Genomic DNA, 19,995 nt, shown 5'->3' with positions numbered 1-19,995 from the left:
GGTTTTGTGAACCTCTTAAATCATTGTTTGGGTCTGCAAAACTAGTATGAGTTTGTGGAACTTGATTCCTGTAACTTAAATCATTTCTCCCAAGCCACACAGGAATGATCCCATTTAAAAACAAAGATGTCTTTCCAGCTAAGGAGAAACCTGTATGAATTAAGAATAGAACAACCCCTCGTCCTACCAAATGGTAAGGCTCACGAAAATGTGAATCCTAATATATACCTATTTTTTCATAAGAATTTCTCTTTCCTTCTCTACTTGTTTTTTGCTTTGTTTTGTTTGTTTTTCATTTTCCCACTCTGCCTGCTCTCAGGTCCACTCTTTCCTTATTTGTCAGTTGGGTTTTCCCCACAACCCTTTTCTACTTCTTTTTACTAAACCTCTCATAACCAGAATATAAACCAAGAATGTTAGAGTTCTAGTTGAACTTTCAAACTCACTATGTTCAGGTGGGTTAGAAATTAGGCAAACTGAATTCACCCGTTTCTAATTAAAAGTTCCTGAGTGTATTTCATTTTTTTAAACTGAAGGCATATGTTAAAAACACTGTTACAATGAAAGCCAGAAATCTAGAGGCACAACAGAAGACAGACTTTAACCATATGCATATAGTAACCGGCAATTCTCAGTATCTGGCAGGGCAGTGTTAACAACACTAATGTTTATGTGGAGAACAGAAGATATGAACTTAGAAAAGATTTTGAAAGAATATTGTTGAAAAAAGTTTGGTGGCCAGGGTGGCTTAATGAAACACATAAGATATTTTAAATGTAACACAGAGACACTAAACCATGATCAAATATAAAAAAAAAAAGATTTGCAGTCACCTTCCTTAAAAGTTTTATGCAAAATCAGTAGCTTCCCCATTGCAAGACCATTCTTAGCTTAATGTGCTACAAATAGGGTGTTCCCAAATCCTGAACAGATTGTTCTTATATGGTACATAGTAGAAGTTGGCTCCTTTCGGGAAGCCTTAGGAAATGTCTGCACATAATGTATAGGATGCCACTGCCAGAATACTAACATTCCATTTACATCACAAAGGCCCACAAGTGAATTCTGATCCAACAAATAAACCTCCGTAAGCCCCATGAAAACTTGAAGACAAAAGTTCCTAAAGAGCCAATGTCTGGGCAGCATTTTGTGGAAAAGCCACAGAGATTAAATGATTTCAGCTCACTGAAAGAGAGTCTGTTTCCAGAGCTCTTCTCCTTGGCTAGATTTTCAAACACACCATGTATGTATTATTATTTATATCGGAGATTCACTTATACTAAATTTAAGCAGATTAAAACTTTATCTGTAAAAATCTGAAATGTGATAGACTGAGGTAAGGGTTCTTGTCATGAAATATGAAGGAAAATGGGATCTTCTCCATATCTGATGAAGCCCTCAGGATCCTTCCACTTTCTCCTTTCATTCACCAATAAGTCCTAGACCCCATTAAAAGGATTGTTGTTGAGGGACACAAAGCTCTCTCCTCCGTAAATGCTTTTTTTTCCAGACTAGTCACAGTACTGGTGCACTGAAGACCAAGAGACCAAGACTGGGAGTCAGTCATGGCCCTTGTGCATGGCAGTGCAGAATGCCAGTACTGGGTTATTAGTCCAAAACAAATTTGTGACCTTAGAATCAGTCATATTTCCAGGAATAGGTGCCTAACTAGTGCACAGAAAACACACCTGTAGAAGAGCAAACAGGTAATTGCATGCACAAAATGTGCAATAACATTTCTTCTCAGAAGTGTAAAATTCACCTATTGGCAGAGGATCTGTGCAAAGCTCTACATGTTGACAAATCTCTACCTGGAGTGGAGGGCACTGGCAGAGAATCTATACAAGAAGTCCTCTTCACATAGGAGAGGTGGATTCGGTGCCAGCTCCCAATATGCCAGTGCAGATGTGAGCCTTGGGGCAAGGAGCAGGCTGAGGTAGGAGCCACTGAACCCACTCTTACATAGATCCAGTAGGGTTGCAAAGGGACCTGTGGCCTGCACTCTAGTTGGAGTTATATGTGAATTCCATTTTCACATTCCCCTGCTTATTTCTCTAGACAAAGGATGTTTACTCAGGCTTTGTGTGAAGAACATATGCTTCTGACTCTTAAGTAACTGATAAGTACTCTCAACCTTAATTCCAGTTTAACATCGTTTTTTTGTCTGTGAATAAAAGCTAAAACTGGGGCCTTGGGAGTAAGGAAACCTTGGCTCTTTTCCTGACTCTACCACTGACTCACTGTCTGATCCTGAGCATGTCATGCAGTAACCTGAAGATAATAACAGTAATAATAGATCAGTGGTAATTGTACTGTATCATTAGAAATTCCCTGTGATTAACTATGAAAAATGGTTCTTTTAAAGGAACTTTTTATATAGAAGCTATAAAAACTTAATGTTATAAAAAGACCACAATTTATCCATTAGATTAAAAATACTGAAATATGAAGTTGGTTTTAGTATGAAAATATCCTTTTGAATGTGTACTATTCATAAACTTTATTAACAATGTATTTGCTAACTAATTTTATAGTTCATGTTTTATATTTCGTGCTACAGATGATCTATGTTCCTTATGTTAACTAATGCTGATATTCTTCAGAACAAAGCCTGTATACATTAAATATACAATTTTACAAATACTAATAATATATAATAATAATCCAAATAATAAATTTACACAATTCACACAATGGACACTATTTTCTCAGGGCCTGATCCCGTAGTCAATGGAAGCTGAGAGTGATCAGCACTTCCCATGACCACGCTACAGATCTTGTGGTGATATTATTGGAATCTTGAAATTGGGACTAATCCCTGACTTCCTAATTTGTCGTCGTTTTATTTTTTCAACAAAGGTGAGGCACATGCATGGGGCTGAAGTGAAGTACTCACCATTACAGCAAATAAACTGCCATTCAGCATGTAGTATCACTCTTCATTGTAAGTCTGAATGTAGGGCTTAAATTCTTAGAGTATTTCCGAGACCCCCCATGTCCCCCACCCCAACATGCCATAAAAACTCCAGGGGAGTTGAAAATATTTACTGCAGCTCCACTCCAGACAGCTCCGGCTGAATTGAAGCCCTGTCCAAATGCCTCCATCAGACCCATAATGAACAATGAGCCTAATAGAATATACTGAAGTATGGCACTACACCAGGAGAGTGTGTAAATTCAAGCTCAGAGGAGCTGCTGGAGTCAAGGATAGTGTTTGTGCATCATAATCACACTCTTAAATGGGGATGTGGGGGTATTTTTGGTGTATCTATAAAGTGAACTCATGAAGAATTGGAGATTGAGTCAGGAGACAGCAGAAAGGTGAACTAAGCACCAAACAGAACTTGTAAGTTGTTTTATATTTGAAAAAATAATGAGTAAATGGGTTTAATAAAAACTGACACTCCTTTCCCTTGAATTTATTTTGGGACTATATAACAGCAAAGGAAATCAAAAACATTTGTCAGCCTAAAATAAGAGAACACTCTTAATAGCTTCTTTTCCTCTGAAATGTATTTGATGTAGAAATATCAGCGACCAATCAAAGAAAGTAGAATTAATGTATATTTAATACTTTAATAATTGTGGGTAAATGAAAGCTCAGTGATTCAGCACTCAAACATAAATAAAGAAGGGGGGAGTGTCACAACTTAGAAAGCTGATCACGGCTACCAATAGTGAGATCCCTGTTTCATAGATTCAAAGCCCAAAAGGGCTTTGTGATCATCTAGTCTGACCTGCAGAACACAGGCCATAGAACTTCCCTCAAATAATTGCTGTTTGAACTACAGTGTATCTTTTAGAAAGCACCCAATCTTGATTTAAAAATTGTCAGTGATTGAGAATCCACCGTTGCCCTTGGTAAATTGTTCCAATGGTTAATTACCCTCCCTTAAAAATGTACACCTTATTTCCAGTCTGAATTTCTCTAGCTTAAACTTCCAATCACTGGATCCTGTTAATTCTTTGTCTGCTAAAGACAAAGCTAAAGAGATTGAGCTCCTTGAGTTTCTCATCATAAGGCATTATCAAAAGGTGACTGATCCCTGTGATTAAAATAAGTGCCCCTCGCCTGTGCCAGCGCATGCGCTTCCAGTTGAGCCAATTAAGTGGTGGGATTGCACCTGGGCTCTAGAGGGTCAGAGACGGGCATTTCAGTGAGGGCAGGGCTAGAAGGAAAGCTATAGAGCAGGGGTCAGCAACCTTTCAGAAGCGGTGTGCCGAGTCTTCATTTATTCACTCTAATTTAAGGTTTCGCGTGCCAGTAATACATTTTAACATTTTTAGAAAGTCTCTTTTTAAGTCTATAATATATAACTAAACTATTGTTGTATGTAAAGTAAATAAGGTTTTTAAAAATGTTTACGAAGCTTCATTTAAAATTAAATTAAAATGCAGAGCACTCCGGACCGGTGGCCAGGACCCAAGCAGTGTGAGTGCCACTGAAAATCAGCTCGCTTGCCGCCTTCGGCACGCGTGCGATAGGCAGGGGCGGCTCTAGGATTTGCGCCTCACCAAGCAGGGCGGCACGCCGTGGGGGGCGCTCTGGCGGTCGCCGGTCCCGCAGCTCCCGTGGACCTCCTGCAGACGTGCCTGCAGAGGGTTCGCTGGTCCCGCGGCTTCGGTGGATCTCCTGCAGGCACGCCTGCGGATGCTCCACCGGAGCCACGGGACCAGTGGACCCTCCGCAGGCACGTCTGCGGGAGGTCCAGTGGAGCCACGGGACCAGCAGACCCTCCGCAGGCATGCCTGCGGGAGGTCCAGCAGAGCCGCCTGCTGCCCTCCCGCGGGACTCCGCCCCAAGCGCGCGCTGGAGCCGGCCCTGGCCATAGGTTGCCTACCCCTGCTATAGAGGGTCTCCTGCAGTGGTCCCTGAGGAAGGGAGTTGGGGCTGAGTAAGAAGACCCAGCTGAAAGTTTTGTTTTTTTTTCCTTTGGGAGAAAGAGGCTTGCATCTTCTCTGATTGTTAAGAAAGCAAGAAGGAATAATACCTCAGGGAGGAGGGACTGTGCCCAGCTCAAGGCTGGGTAGAAGATTTTGTTTATTTTTTTAGAACTTTGTTAATTTAATAAACAGACCCCATGTAGGGCTGTGATTGGATGAGTGTCTGTGTGCAGTTTGTTTAAGGAGCCCTGAAGAAAGGGAAAATAGAGACAAGGCACTGTGCTTTCAAGAGGCATCTGACCTTGTTACCGGCATGTTTTCCAATCCTTTAACCATTTTTGTGGCTCTTCTCTGAGCTGTCTCCAATTTATCAACATCCTCCTTGAACTGTAGATTCTAAAAGTTGACATGGTATTCCAGCAGCAGTCATACCAGTACCACATATAGAGGTAATATAACCTCTCTACTCTTACTCAAGATTCTCCTGCTTAGGCATACAAAGACTGCATGAATTCTTCTGGCAACAGTGTTGAACTAGGTGCTTGTGTTCAGTTGATTATCTACCATGAATCACAAGTCTTTTTCAGAGTTGCTGGTTCCCAGAATAGAATCCCCCCATCCTGTAAGTATGGCCTACATTCTTAGTTTCTATAGGTATAAATTTAGCTATATTAAAATGCATGTTGTTTGCTTGCACTCAACTATTTAGCTTCTTCTGTATCAGTGACCTGTCTTCTTCATTATATACCACTCCCCCAATCTTTGTCATCTGCAAATTTTATCTGTGATGTTTTTGTTTCCTTCTAGGTCATTGATAAAAATGTTAAGTAGAATAAAGCCAAGAAGTGATCCCTGTTAGACCCTCTCTGGAAACGCATCCACTTAATGATGATTATTCAGTTATATTGAGAGACCTGTCAGTTAGCCAGTCTGTAATCAATTTAATATGTATAGTACCACCTTTAGTTGACACCACCTAAATGTGTGGGTCAGAAAAGCATATGATGTTCGCTCCCTGTTATATCTATAGTTAGTCTCCCTAAAGGACCAGTGACAAATACACTTCCTGAATTATAATCAATGCTTTTGAAAGATTTTTTGCCCCCAATGGAAAGCTCCACTCAGCCTCTGATGTGTGAAACATTTTTAAATGTTGGCATGGTTTTGGCACATACTACAATACAATAAGTTAAGTCTGTCAGACAAGAAAATATATTTCATTCTTAGAGGTAGTGATTGCAGTGGCTTGTGAATACTAGTCTTTAGAAGACTAAGAAGTGCTGAGTCTTGGGATGGAAGAAGTATAACATTTCCCAGTAGCAACCTTAGCTTAAAGAGCAATCTTGAAAGAATGGGGAATGAGCAAGCTGGCACGATAGTGATTAAAAAATAATAAAGGATCACAGTTAAACATTAAATACCACAGTACAAATGGCATGTCTGTGGGATCTCCATGGGCCAAATATTGAAGGCCTTACTCAAGGAAATTTCTCACTGTCCCATATTCTATAACTGATTATACCAACCCCACCTGGAAGGGTGATGCTGAGGTACCTCAGAGAATAATTTGGTCCCAAAGAGAGTTTTGACTAAATAAGAAGAGTTTTTTGCCTTTTGTATAAAAAATAAATTAATTAAAATGACGAGGTCAGATGACTTAAAGGGCACAGATAGAATTAAGTTAATTAAATCACAAGCTGAAGAACTGTCAAAACATTTTGAAATATCCAAAAGTTCAGATAAAAATTAAGTCTCCAAAATCTAATGTATTTGCTTCTCATTTTAAATTCATTTAGTCTGATTACATTTTAAGGTATTATTGCTTAAATACACATACTTTTATCCCAATGGAGCCATTTTGGCCTCTGGTTGTCTTTTATACATATTCAGATTTAGCATGTGACTCCTAGTATTTTCAGGAACCTAGTTATTGTCTTAATTCTCAAGTGACTGCAGCTGGCCACACCAAAATAAAACAGCTGGAACAGCCCTCTCAGACTCAGTATTAGAGATCATTTGAGGGTCTACAAACAAAGTGCCATTTTCCGTGTTGTGAAAATGAATGTCAGCTAAAGATTTAAAATGTGGGCAGCCAGTTGGACACTACCAAATTACTAGGACCCATTGGGCCTAAAAAGGCTTACAACCCCATCCAAAAGCAATATATAAAATACACCTGAGACCACTTAAATGGGAACATGTGATATAAAATTGCTTTTCTTTTTAAAGAGGCTTATTCCTTTGTGAGCTATTACTTTAAAAGGTGTTAATTATATCTGCAGGTAGCTTTCAAAAATGAATGCCTCTGGCTGACATTTATTCTCACTGGGTGTTATGTGGGGGTTGTATGTAATAGATTTATTCTGTGTTTGGTGTTCATTTCAAAGAGTTTCGCTAAAATGGCATTGTCTGTAGAAACTGGTGTGTGGTATATGTAATCTTCTGAGCTATTATGTTAGCCATTTATAACTCTTTGCCTCACTGCATGTACTAAAATTTCTCTGGTATGTCTTTACTACCGACCTCAAAAGTATATTTGATGCTAGTTTCAGCTAATTAAGCACAAATGTCCATGCAATAATGTTAATTTAAGAATCAAAGCCACTGCCAGCAAAAACATGAATTGTATCTCACTGCAGCAGAGTTTTTACTTCCCTTTAAGCTTCCACCACAGATAAGTACTGGATCTTTTAAATGAAATTCTGCTTCCTCTCACAAAAGCTATTACACTTTCCCACAAAATAATTCTTCTGTACATCTTGGGCCAGATCCTCAGCTGGTGTAAAAGTGATATAGATCTATTTAAGTCAATGGAGCTATGCTAACTTACCTCAGCTGACAACTTTGTCCATCTCTGCTTCTGGGATAGTATACACTTTTAGCATTTTGGCCTCTCATGCTTCACTGCGAAACAATGATATTGAGATTAAACTTTCATTGCATAAAGGACTACATGTTGTGGAGTTTCCTGTGTTATCCTCCAAACCTGGATTCAAGCCCTGGCACTTAAACGGAGATTAGCTGTCTCACATTTTATTTATTTACTGTTTCCTGAGTTATTAATATAGTAAGCCTTCTCCAGCTATATTGACCCCCACACTGCCCTAGCACAACAAAGACCTTTTAAATATCCCATTTCCTGTTTCTGAAACTGCACCTTCTCTGTGTGATTTCCTCAGTTCACATGAAATGATTGATTGAGTATGTGCACACATCATATAAAGGGTACCTGGCAAGTGGCTTTTTACTCTGTTCACTCACTAATTTGTCATTTGTACTGTAGGTGTAAACTACCATAAAGTAAACATATTAACATGAAGCACTAGAAGCAGGATTGCCCCAGGGCCAACAAACCCTTATGATGACCAATTGTAAAGACTTAGCTCCTTGACTAACTATAGAGCGTAGACAGTACTGAGGTGGAATTGTTCCCACTTTCACTCCTATAGCAACTTTCTCAAATAACCAATTAACTCACGCTATACCCCATGAGGTAGATATTGTTATTCCCCTTTTATAGCTGGAAACTGGGAAGCCTGTTCTTCCTCTCTTCCAGAACAGCCCAGCTTTAATGGTTTCCTGCTGTTAGAGAATATGACCAGCCCATTCATATTTGACCAATAAAGACTGGTTTCTGACATCTCTGGCTCAAAACATGAGCACACTCAACAAGTTTACTTGGTAGAAATAAGCTAAACACAAACGATTGTTAGCCAAGTCATCTAAATGCCTGCCACTTGTTTACCTCTTGAGCACCAATTCAGCAGCTGTTACAAAAGGTCCAACAGAACTAAGGCCTCCACTACGAAATGGAACTAATGCCAACAATGGTTGTCACAATGACGGCAGCTAAACCAATGTTGAATATGGTTTAACTGTAAATGTAGACAAGGACAAGCCATGTTCAGTAATAGTTCAGCTAGCTGTCATAAAGCCCGTTGTCAACATTTCACTGAGTACTCTAGACAAGGTTGAATGGGCTGTAAATGCTATTTACATTCACTTTAGTCACAGGAAAAATTCTCTCTCTGATTTGAAAAATAAAACTTCCCAGAAATAAAGAATTCCATGGCTGTGTTATGAAGGAGTTCAGGCTAGATGATCACAGTAGTCTCTTCTGTACTTAGAATCTATGAATCTACAGTGGTTACTCTTCAAAATTTGCCAGTTTTCCTTTAGGCAATAGGTGTGTAAATAGTGAAGTAAAATTATTTCATTATCCAAGTCAAGTTTTTAAGGGTGACCCCTGTGACTACAAGAGAAAGGAAATCTTTATCCAGTATTATTTTGCATTTACTGGGATACGCTATATCCCAAAAAATGCATTTTATTTATTGGCAAATTAACTAATTTTCCAGCACAGGTTTTCCAATTCATGTTTCACCAGCTGTTGTGGAAATAAACAATTTTACTGCAATGGCTATTGAATATTTCACCCAATTCCATCAAAATAATCCCTTCCCAATTTGTCAAAGCAACACAGGCCTATTGTCAGTTTCTCTTCAGGGATGTAAAAGAAAATCCTCACAAAAAATGTAGAATCCTCCTGGCTTGGCTCAAAAGTGACTCAAGGAGCTTGCTATCCATTTCTGGTAAAATATATGTCAAGTTGACTGGTTGTATGAAAAAAAAAACACTTTTTGCCAAATATGAAAACAAGCAGGTATTCTATCAATTATCAGTTACTACCGAGCAAAAGATAGATCAGGGTTTCTTTGACCCTGAATCAGTAATTTTAATATATTAGATTCAGATTAAAGGTGTCATGCTGTCTGGAGTGGCTCACAACTGTGACTGACAACCTTAAGTCAGACTGTCAGAAAACAGGACTGAGACCCCAAGTTCGTGGGATATTCTATAATTAGATTTCACCAAACCAGTCACTTACCCCAGATCAACTGAAGCTCCATATCTCACACCAAAGACAATACTGGCAGCCAATTCTGTAAACTAACTGAAGATTTATTAGTGAAGAAAAAGAAATGAGTTATTGAGAGGTTAAGGCAGGTAAAATGCATTAATAGGTGAGCCAAAGTCTGTAAATCCAAATGATAGGAGAGAGGTAATAATCTGCCAGTTTCCCAACAGCCTTTTCAGCACTACCCAGAATAACTCTGGGGATCTCCATCTTCTTGTTCAGTTATTCTATCCTGTTAGAATCCAAACAGTCCAGACATACAGGACCATTCCTTGAATCCATATTTATAGCTTCTTCTCCAGAAAACAATCTGAACAGTGTCTTTACCCACATGGGCTTTCCTTTTGACGATGAGTCTGTGAATTCCGATTGTTGAACACAATGACTCTTGCTTTGAAGTTAGCACTCTTCTTCATTTGCATTTGAGTTATTTGGTCACAGGGATATACATAATGTAAATGCCTTCCATTACATTATAATAGGAATAGATAAGTGAAAACAATACAAGTAGCAGTCCATTAGTTTTCAAGAAGTTCTAACACCTGAATACATATTTACATTAACACACACTTTGGTCTAGAATTACTTAATTACCAAGCATGCATAATGTCAGTGTAATATAATAGTAAACAGGATATAGACAGGCAAAAACAAGACAATTAACATCTCCTTTCATCTCTAGTCACACACGAGTGAATTGGACTATGGCTCTGGTCTGAGCTGGTCTGTCAGCATCGCAACAGGTATCTGATCAAATTCTGCTCTCAATTACACCTGGATTTCAATGCAAGTTTCAAGCAGTGGTATACCGGTGATATACTAGACCTGACTCTCCTTTCTCTTACACCAATGTAATTCCACTCATGTCAATGGAGTTTCTCTTCTCACAGCAGTGGAAATGTGGTGTATCAGGCCCTATTGATTTCAGCGAGTTTCCACCAGGGTAAATTAGAGCAGAATCTGGCCCATTAGTTATATCAATTATTCTTTAAATGTATTAGCATAAAAATCCAGTACATTTATCTATCTCATATATAAAGAAAATGTTCCTTATTAAAGACCAAAACCAAAGTCTGTCCTTTTTAATCAGGTCTTTCAGTATTTGTCAAACTCCTTATAATGGAAAAAGTCCTGGTTCAGTTTTACTATATCAAACATCTCTTTCCACAACATGAATTGAACCCAGTGGTTAATATTTAATAACAACGCTTGGGTCAAATCAAGATGCTATAGTGATAAACCCCATACAAATGCCTAGAATAATAAGAATACAAATCTTCAGGATCTGTGAAATGTAAAGTCTCTGATGTTTATTCTAAACACTGAGAATTGAATCATTTGTATACACTTCTATATCCTTTGAGATTCAGCTTAAATTGCCTTCAGATATCTGACAGAAACAAGCATATGGTTGTCAGATTTTTCAAAGTAATGTACAAATATTAACTAATCAGTCCTCACAACACTGCTGTAAGGGAGGTATTATGGCACCCATTTTATACATGGAGAAAGTGAGGCTACAGAAACAAAAGAGCCAGTGGCAGAGTTAAGATTAAAAGTCAGGTGTTCTTGCCTCTCAGCCCTATATTTGATCCAATAGACTCCGCTGAATTACATTCAGGAGTTCAGATGTTTGAAAGGCTTTGGAAAGGCAAAGATGCCTAAGGCAAAACTTTCAAAAGCATCTTATTGATTTAGAAGCCTAAGCCTAGGGAGCTGCTGAGTAGAGCTAAGCAAATAACTGACTTGGGGGGGGGGGGTAGTTTTGAACCAAAACCATTTTGACATTTCGAGGGGAGAGATGTTGCCTGAAATTATTCACCAAATTTAATCCAAATTGGTGAATAGTTTCAGAACTCCCCAAAAATTCATTTTCAGCAAATTTACTATTTGCTAAAAAAACTTGCATAGCTGTACCCCCCTAGTGTCTAAATCACTTTTGAAATTGGGACTCAAGTTCCTAACTCATTTAGGCAAATTTCACATCTAATTTACAGTTAGTACAGCATCACCTTTTTCACAATGCCTGATTTGATCTCAAACCTTCACGACAGTGCTCAGTACCGTACTCAAAAGTGAAGCTCAAGTATAATACCTATAGTAAACATGACCTGTGGTTTATTCACTTTGCAGAGTGCCCATACAAGCACCTCCACCCCACTATTTTTTTGCAGTATCCCTGTGCAAGGCAGCCACTGCACACGTTGCCTGCTGGTCAGCTGCGCTCTGTGCCAGTGGTGACTAAGCAAGCCCAAAGGGGTGGAGTGGTGAACAGCTAATGAGCTGCCGAGGAGCCCCTACTCGAGAAGCATGGAAGTCAGTGAATTGCCATTGCAACACACACACACTACTGTACATAAAGCATTACAACTAAAAACAGAAAGTCTAAATTACTGATAACAAAGTAACACATCACCCCTTTGCAAACCCCAAGTAGACAACCTCTCTGTAAGGTTCTCCGTGGGGCCCAGAATGAAATCTTTGCCCTTCAAGCCCTGAGGCATCCTAGGCTCAAGTTTTAGCCACTAGAGCATTATAAATGGAAATAAGAGTTTCTTTCTGTAAGGAAATGACTTATAAATCTAAATCCCATTTTCAAAAAAGACTTATACACTACAAAAAGCGACAAAGAGTCCTGTGGCACCTTATAGACTAACAGAAGTATTGGAGCATAAGTTTTCGTGGGTGAATACCCACTTCGTCAGACGCACTGCAAAGTCTCAAGTTCTGATCTATAAGAAGTTGAGTAAATTAGCTCCAGAATAATAGACAGTAATTTCCTATGATCTATTTCAGAACTGAACTCTACAATCTCTACTTCAACAGCATAAACTGATCAGTCACACACAAAGGTTTGTTACTGAAATGTATGAATTTTAAAAAGCCATTAGACCTTGGTTTGGAGTAAAATGCCTCACATTTATGAATGCTTAAGCATTCATAAATGACAGGTGCTCTATGCAGAGCTTGTCATTTGATAAATTGATGTTTCCTGACACTTTAATTGATGTTTTTTTAAGTAGTACTCCTGACCTATGAAGTTCTCTGTCTAAATACTTCTGAAAATTTGATCGGTTCCAGGTCAGCAGATCTTTTTCACTGCTTCTAGTGCACTTCTGCTTTTCATCACCCTACCTTGAAACAAACGTGATTGCAAAGATTTCCAAAAGGCTGAACTGCTAAACAAAGTCATAGAGAAGTGCTTTCGTTTACATCCTTTGATGCACTAGTTCTAAATAGATTAACTTTGATTTTAAGAACAAGCAAGTCTGTTTGAGAAGGCAATATTTTTCTCCTTTGGGACACCAGTAAGAGCCATGGGGAGTTGCACAGGAGTATTTGAGAGCAAAATTTGGGCCTAAAGTTTTATTTATTCAAATTCCATAAATATATATTTTAGTGGTCCGTACGAACCAAACAACATCATATAAAGATCTAGAAAATGTTTCACTGAATACCTGAAGAAAGATGCAAAGAATTTTCACTCACTTTTAAACTTGTTATAATCTGACTCTGGAAAATTCCAAGAATCAGTGATTGACTAGGGTATAACAACAAACATTCTTGAACAGTAAGCAAGTAGATTTCAGGTTTACTTTTAGGTAGGAAGATAGAATGGGGTTTTCCAGTGGAGTGGTTGGTACAGATATGAACACTTCCACCAAATTAAAATGGACTATTTATCTTGTTCCTTATTGCATTGTTTTTACACCAAACAATTCCTGCACAATCATCTATTTTTCTCATGAGCAGGATGCAGCAGAATAAAGCTCTCTCTCCTCTGTCTGAGATGAGGTTTCTACATGGTGATATTATTTTATCAACTAAAATGTTGTACACAGTGAAAAGTGTCACGTCACCATACATGTCATATTCCATTTATATGCTGCAAACATTTGGCAGAAATATTCCTGGTTTGCATCTACTTTTCTCTCGCTTGCCATTTTACCCTCTGTGCAGTAACTGCCATTTTAAAATCTGTCTGCCCACAGAAGCAGTTCCTCATGGGCAAGCTGGGGAGATAGATCCTGTCTGCCCTGTGGTGGGGATGAAACCATTGAGAAGTGGGAAAGAGGGAAAACCCTCAAGAATTTAAGAAACTGGTAGAAAGTTGGGACAGAACACTTTTCTCCTAAATTCTTGAGGGCCTTTTCCTTCCCTGTTCCTAAATGGTTGACTCCCATTCAGGCCACTGAAACAATGAACCTGCCCTGCAATGCAGACTAGACTGCTGAATATGGCATGAGGCGGGGAGGAAAAAACACTTAACAGATTAGGAGGAAGGGGAACCAACCATCCCATTTGCCTTTCCTTGGGAAACAGCAATTTGGGACAGATGGTTCTTCTTTCTTCTAACCTGTCTTTTCTTTATGCCCCTGCTGTCAGTGGTCCAGCCTGCAAGAGCCCAGAAAAGAGCCCCAGCCAAAGCCCAAGCCCAGACCTGATGCCTGGGGTCTCATCCTCTCTTCAGCAAGGTCAATCGCTCAATCATGTCCACATCTCTCAGGCTTTTCTAAGTGGAAACACTGCCATAAATTTGCTTTTCATATTTTTAACTGAGATGTTGAGACTGATTCTTCTTTTCCTTAGATGCGTGTAAACTGGAGTAACTCCACTGAAGTAAAGTAACAAGAAGGTAAAATCAGGGTGAAAGAGGAAGCAAGAGAAGTGGAAAGAGAGGTCATTTTTCTCCAAACTAAAAAGTGAATTCTCTCCGTTTAAAGCTGTAAGTGCTTTCCCTGGATTAGCAGCACATCTAGTGATTCTAGAATCTGTTACGGAGAGTCCCAAGTTGATTTCCATCTGCATGAAACCTTGTATGAAATACTTCCATTTCATGTGCATAGGTATCTTGAAAATTAGATAAAAGATCCTTACCATCTGTTATCAAACAGGAGGTAACTGCAAATCTCAGGCAACACAATAAGTGAACTTTTCCCAATAAGGTACTAGCCAGTGAAACAGGAAGAACACAGTTCTGCAGCTCTTCAAAGCCATGATAGAGCAAAGGTTACTTGGCAGCATCATTCCTACATATTTCTGGTAAAAAAATAATCAGAACACCAGGGCCAAACTTTGCCCTTGGATATACATGCAGCTCCCTCACACTTAATCCTCTTAGCACCTTTATTGACGTTCATCTCCCAGTGGCTACCAAGGACCTTGTTAGGCATACACTGGAAAGGTGACTCTCTATGACATCACATTTCAGCAAAAGCAACAAAGAATCCTGTGGCACGTTATAGACTAACAGACGTTTTGCAGCATGAGCTTTCGTGGGTGAATACCCACTTCTTCGGATGCAAGCAGTGGAAATTTCCAGGGGCAGGTTTATATATGCAAGCAAGAAGCAAGCTAGAGATAACGAGGTTAGTTCAATCAGGGAGGATGAGGCCCTGTTCTAGCAGTTGAGGTGTGAAAACCAAGGGAGGAGAAACTGGTTCTGTAATTGGCAAGCCATTCACAGTCTTTGTTTAATCCTGAGCTGATGGTGTCAAATTTGCAGATGAACTGGAGCTCAGCAGTTTCTCTTTGAAGTCTGGTCCTGAAGTTTTTTTGCTGCAGGATGGCCACCTTAAGATCTGCTATTGTGTGGCCAGGGAGGTTGAAATGTTCTCCTACAGGTTTTTGTATATTGCCATTCCTAATATCTGATTTGTGTCCATTTATCCTTTTCCTTAGAGACTGTCCAGTTTGGCCGATGTACATAGCAGAGGGGCATTGCTGGCATATGATGGCATATATTACATTGGTGGACGTTCAGGTGAATGAACTACTCAGTTCAGTTCTACTCAGACCCTATGCCACCAGCACTCCCAGCTATCTCCGTGACACCACTGATTTCCTGAGGAAACTACAATGCATTGGTGACCTTCCAGAAAACACCATCCTGGCCACCATGGATGTAGAGGCTCTCTACACCAACATCCCACACGCTGATGGAATACAAGCTGTCAGGAACAGTATCCCTGATGATGCCACAGCACAACTGGTTGCTGAGCTCTGTGCCTTTATCCTCAGACACAACTATTTCAAATTTGATGACAATATATATCTCCAGATCAGTGGCACCGCTATGGGCACCCGCATGGCCCCACAATATGCCAATATTTTTATGGCTGACCTGGAACAATGCTTCCTCAGCTCCCGTCCACTCACGCCCCTTCTCTACCTACGCTACATTGATGACATCTTCATCATCTGGACCCATGGGAAAGAGACTCTGGAAAAATTCCACCACGATTTCAACAGCTTCCACCCCACCATCAACCTCAGCCTGGACCAATCTACACTTCCTAGACACTACGGTGCAAATAATTGATGGACACATTAACACCACCCTATACCGAAAACCTACCGACCGCTATGCCTACCTTCATGCCTCCAGCTTCCATCCCGGGCACACCACAAGATCCATTGTCTACAGCCAAGCACTGAGGTACAACCGCATCTGCTCTAACCCCACAGACAGAGACCAACACCTACAAAATCTCCACCAAGCATTCTCAAAAGTACAGTACCCGCACGAGGAAATAAGGAGACAGATCAACAGAGCCAGACGTGTACCCAGAAGCCTCCTACTGCAAGACAAACCCAAGAAAGAAACCAACAGGACTCCACTGGCCATCACATACAGTCCCCAGCTAAAACCCCTCCAGCGCATCATCAGGGATCTACAACCCATCCTGGAGAATGATCCCACACTTTCACAGGCCTTGGGTGGCAGGCCAGTCCTCGCCCACAGACAACCTGCCAACCTGAAGCATATTCTCACCAGTAACTGCACACCACACCATAGTAACTCTAGCTCAGGAACCAACCCATGCAACAAACCTCGATGCCAACTCTGCCCACATATCTACACCAGCAACACCATCACAGGACCTAACCAGATCAGCCACACCATCACCGGTTCATTCACCTGCACGTCCACCAATGTAATATATGCCATCATATGCCAGCAATGCCCCTCTGCTATGTACATCGGCCAAACTGGACAGTCTCTAAGGAAAAGGATAAATGGACACAAATCAGATATTAGGAATGGCAATATACAAAAACCTGTAGGAGAACACTTCAACCTCCCTGGCCACACAATAGCAGATCTTAAGGTGGCCATCCTGCAGCAAAAAAACTTCAGGACCAGACTTCAAAGAGAAACTGCTGAGCTCCAGTTCATCTGCAAATTTGACACCATCAGCTCAGGATTAAACAAAGACTGTGAATGGCTTGCCAATTACAGAACCAGTTTCTCCTCCCTTGGTTTTCACACCTCAACTGCTAGAACAGGGCCTCATCCTCCCTGATTGAACTAACCTCGTTATCTCTAGCTTGCTTCTTGCTTGCATATATAAACCTGCCCCTGGAAATTTCCACCACTTGCATCCGAAGAAGTGGGTATTCACCCACGAAAGCTCATGCTGCAAAACGTCTGTTAGTCTATAAGGTGCCACAGGATTCTTTGTTGCCTTTACAGATCCAGACTAACACGGCTACCCCTCTGATACATTTCAGCAAGGCACCATGACTCTGAAGGAAGTTTCACCAGTTAGAATGGAAGAGGGACCTGCTTTGCTGACAGGTGGCGGTGGGTTGCCAAAATTCTTCATCTAGAGTGGTGGTAAACCTAAAGTTGAATAGAACAGTTTTCTACCTCAGTAAATGAAGTTTCTGGAAAAAAGATTATGACCACATATAAAGAAATGAAGGTAAATATTTACCAGCATCCTCTGAGTACTAGCCTACAACTCCACTTAACAGTAAACTGAAATAGTGCATGTATGTAAAGGGAAGAGTATACCAGTAGTAATGATCAAACCACAGAAAGTTCAAATAATCAGTTCAGGTAAGAACCCCAAAGTTTGGATGCTTATCCAAACCTTATCTGAGCTATCTGTATCTCTTGGTTCTGCAAAACTGAGCAGGAAATCTTGCAAGAACAGTTTTTCACATACAATTATGTGAAAAACTATACTTTTTGAGTCTGGTTGGTTTGGGATTCTCTTTAGAATGGCTTCCTTCCAGCAGTATTTTGCCATTTCCATTTCCATTGCTGGTAGGGCAGAGGTGCATAAAAATGAAAAATAAACCAAACATTTCTGAACCTCAAAAAAAAAAGAAAAAAAAAAGGCCAGTTGGATTTCAGAAAGTGGTTTCAGTTGTTAATTAGTTCCAACCCATATAGATATAATCATATCCTGATTCTTCAGTCTGTTTTTGCCTGTTTTAGTAATGTCTGTCTCTTTTTATTCCAGCAGCATTTGTGTATCTCATGCTGCCACACCAGTACATAACAGTATCCTAGCCAAAATTATCTACTTTTGAAAGAAACATCTCAACTCCTGCAGTTTCTTAAACTCTCCACTGTATGTTTTGATGATTTAGTTTTCACTTATGGATATTCTAGACCACCATCTATTCCAAAGATTGACACTCAGAGTAAGTGGAGTCATTAAAGACAGTGCTGATACATATCACTCTATTAAATGTACACACCCTTATTTAGTCATGTTACACTTCTGTACCACCTTGGTTATTTCACAAACAGTGGCATAAGCTCACAGTAAGTACTTTGCTTTTCTATATTTCTATATTTCTTTCCTCCAAGAGTCTTGAAGTGCTTTGCAAACTTCAATTAAATAATCCTCACAACCCCAATTTGAAGCAGGAACAATCTAGTTTCTGACAGTAAAGGGATAGAGTAGGTCATGTCCCAATTTAAATCAAATCCTCTTATTTCCATTCATAAAGCACAGCTAGAAATATGACACATCATAATTGGCAGATGGTTTATGCAGGGAGAAGGATTTATATATGTATGTGTGTATATATATATGTCTATTGTTGAAATCTCCACTCTTTGTTGAAACCTTTCCTGAGCAAGCTGCTGGGACTATATGGTGTTCTTTCTAATACAGGACAGATGGACAGTATGATATGGAAAGACATGTAGGAAGCAGAATTTCACCACTGTAAAGGTCACATCAGAAGTAAGTTTGTCTTGCTAAACTGAAACCAAATGAAAATATGAGTTGTCTTGTAATTAGCTCTTTTCTTTTCTCTTTTCTTTCATCCTCAAGTCCATTTGCACAGTCAGGATGGAATTACTATGTGATTACCTACCACAGCCTCTTATTCAGACTCTGGCAAGATGTGTTATTTGCTGAATAAAAGAGTGCCATCACTGTGGCAGTTTAACTCACTGATAGCCATTAAAACCCAGTCTTGGCTTCATTGGGCTTTGGCTTCATGGAGCCTACTTCAACTTAAATGTAAGTCTGAACTTCCATTGAAGTTAGTAGGAGATTTGCCATTGACATCAATTGGGGAAGGATTGGGACCAAAGCCAATAAATCACCCCCTTCTTTTGTCTGGGACTGGGTTTAGCCATATCAAGGCCTTATGCCCTTACCAGCTCTCTGCCAGGAGCTAATACTATTTCAGTAATGTGAAAACAAAGCATAGCCTTTATATTTAATTGACATTGTCATGAATTCAAGTCTAAATATTAAGTACCTCAAGAAAAATATTAAAATGTTCATACTGATTAACTTTTAATGACTGTTCAACAAAGTCTAAGTATTTATTCTTGTGACTCACTGATGTTCAAATTTTAATAAATATGTAATATTGGCGTCAGTATTGTGCAGTGCAGGGCCAAGCAGGGTGGTGATTCTGGACTGCCGGGTGCAGGGAGCATTCTAAGGGTATGTCTACACTGCAAATAAAGAAAAACCCTGCAGCAGCAAGTCTCAGACCCAGAGTCAACTGACTTGGTCTTGCACTGCAAGGCTAAAAATATCAGTGTAGATGTTCTTGCTTGGGCTGGAGCCTGTGAGGGGGCAGGGTTTCAGAGCCCAGGGTCCAGCCCAAGTGGGAATTTTTAGCCCTGTAGCATGAGACCAAGTCAATTGAACCAAGCTCTGAGATTTGCTGCCATGGGTTCATTGTTTTTTGTTTGTTGGGATTTTTGCGGGAGAGAGGGGGATGTTTGTTTAGCATTGTAGACATACCCTGTGAGGTGCAGGGATACACATTTCAAACTTGGGTGCCTAAAACTGGTCATCTATCTTCACAATGGAGCACCAAAACAAGTAATTGTTTACCAAAGACGGGTTTTTAGGTGCTTAAATTCTAACAACAGATTTAAGATTTATAGAATAAAGATTCTCATACCAGAATAAGAGGCTAGC

General features: G+C 39.9%; 1 long non-coding RNA gene across 8 annotated transcripts in view; it reads left to right on the top strand.

Moving 5' to 3' along the window:
• Nucleotides 1-1,072: 1,072 nt before the first annotated feature.
• The window catches only part of LOC120407350, a 39,652-nt gene continuing 20,729 nt past the window's right edge, over nt 1,073-19,995 (top strand). For 4 of the 8 annotated variants that reach the window (XR_005599895.1, XR_005599896.1, XR_005599893.1 and 1 more), the window contains exons 1-7: nt 1,073-1,243; nt 2,713-2,859; nt 12,599-12,654; nt 14,393-14,528; nt 17,318-17,511; nt 18,058-18,241; nt 18,721-18,792. This is a non-coding gene — a long non-coding RNA (uncharacterized LOC120407350). Of the gene's footprint in view, nt 1,244-2,712; nt 2,860-5,376; nt 5,507-12,598; nt 12,655-14,392; nt 14,529-17,317; nt 17,512-18,057; nt 18,242-18,720; nt 18,793-19,995 lie in introns of all 8 variants that reach the window. The other 4 variants (XR_005599894.1, XR_005599891.1, XR_005599897.1 and 1 more) reach the window with 4 other exon arrangements.

The sequence above is a fragment of the Mauremys reevesii genome, linkage group 6 (genome assembly GCF_016161935.1).
Source record: "Mauremys reevesii isolate NIE-2019 linkage group 6, ASM1616193v1, whole genome shotgun sequence".
NCBI classification, from domain to species: Eukaryota; Metazoa; Chordata; order Testudines; family Geoemydidae; genus Mauremys; species Mauremys reevesii.
Note: the sequence above shows the minus strand (reverse complement) of the source record. Positions and strands in the feature narration are given on the sequence as shown.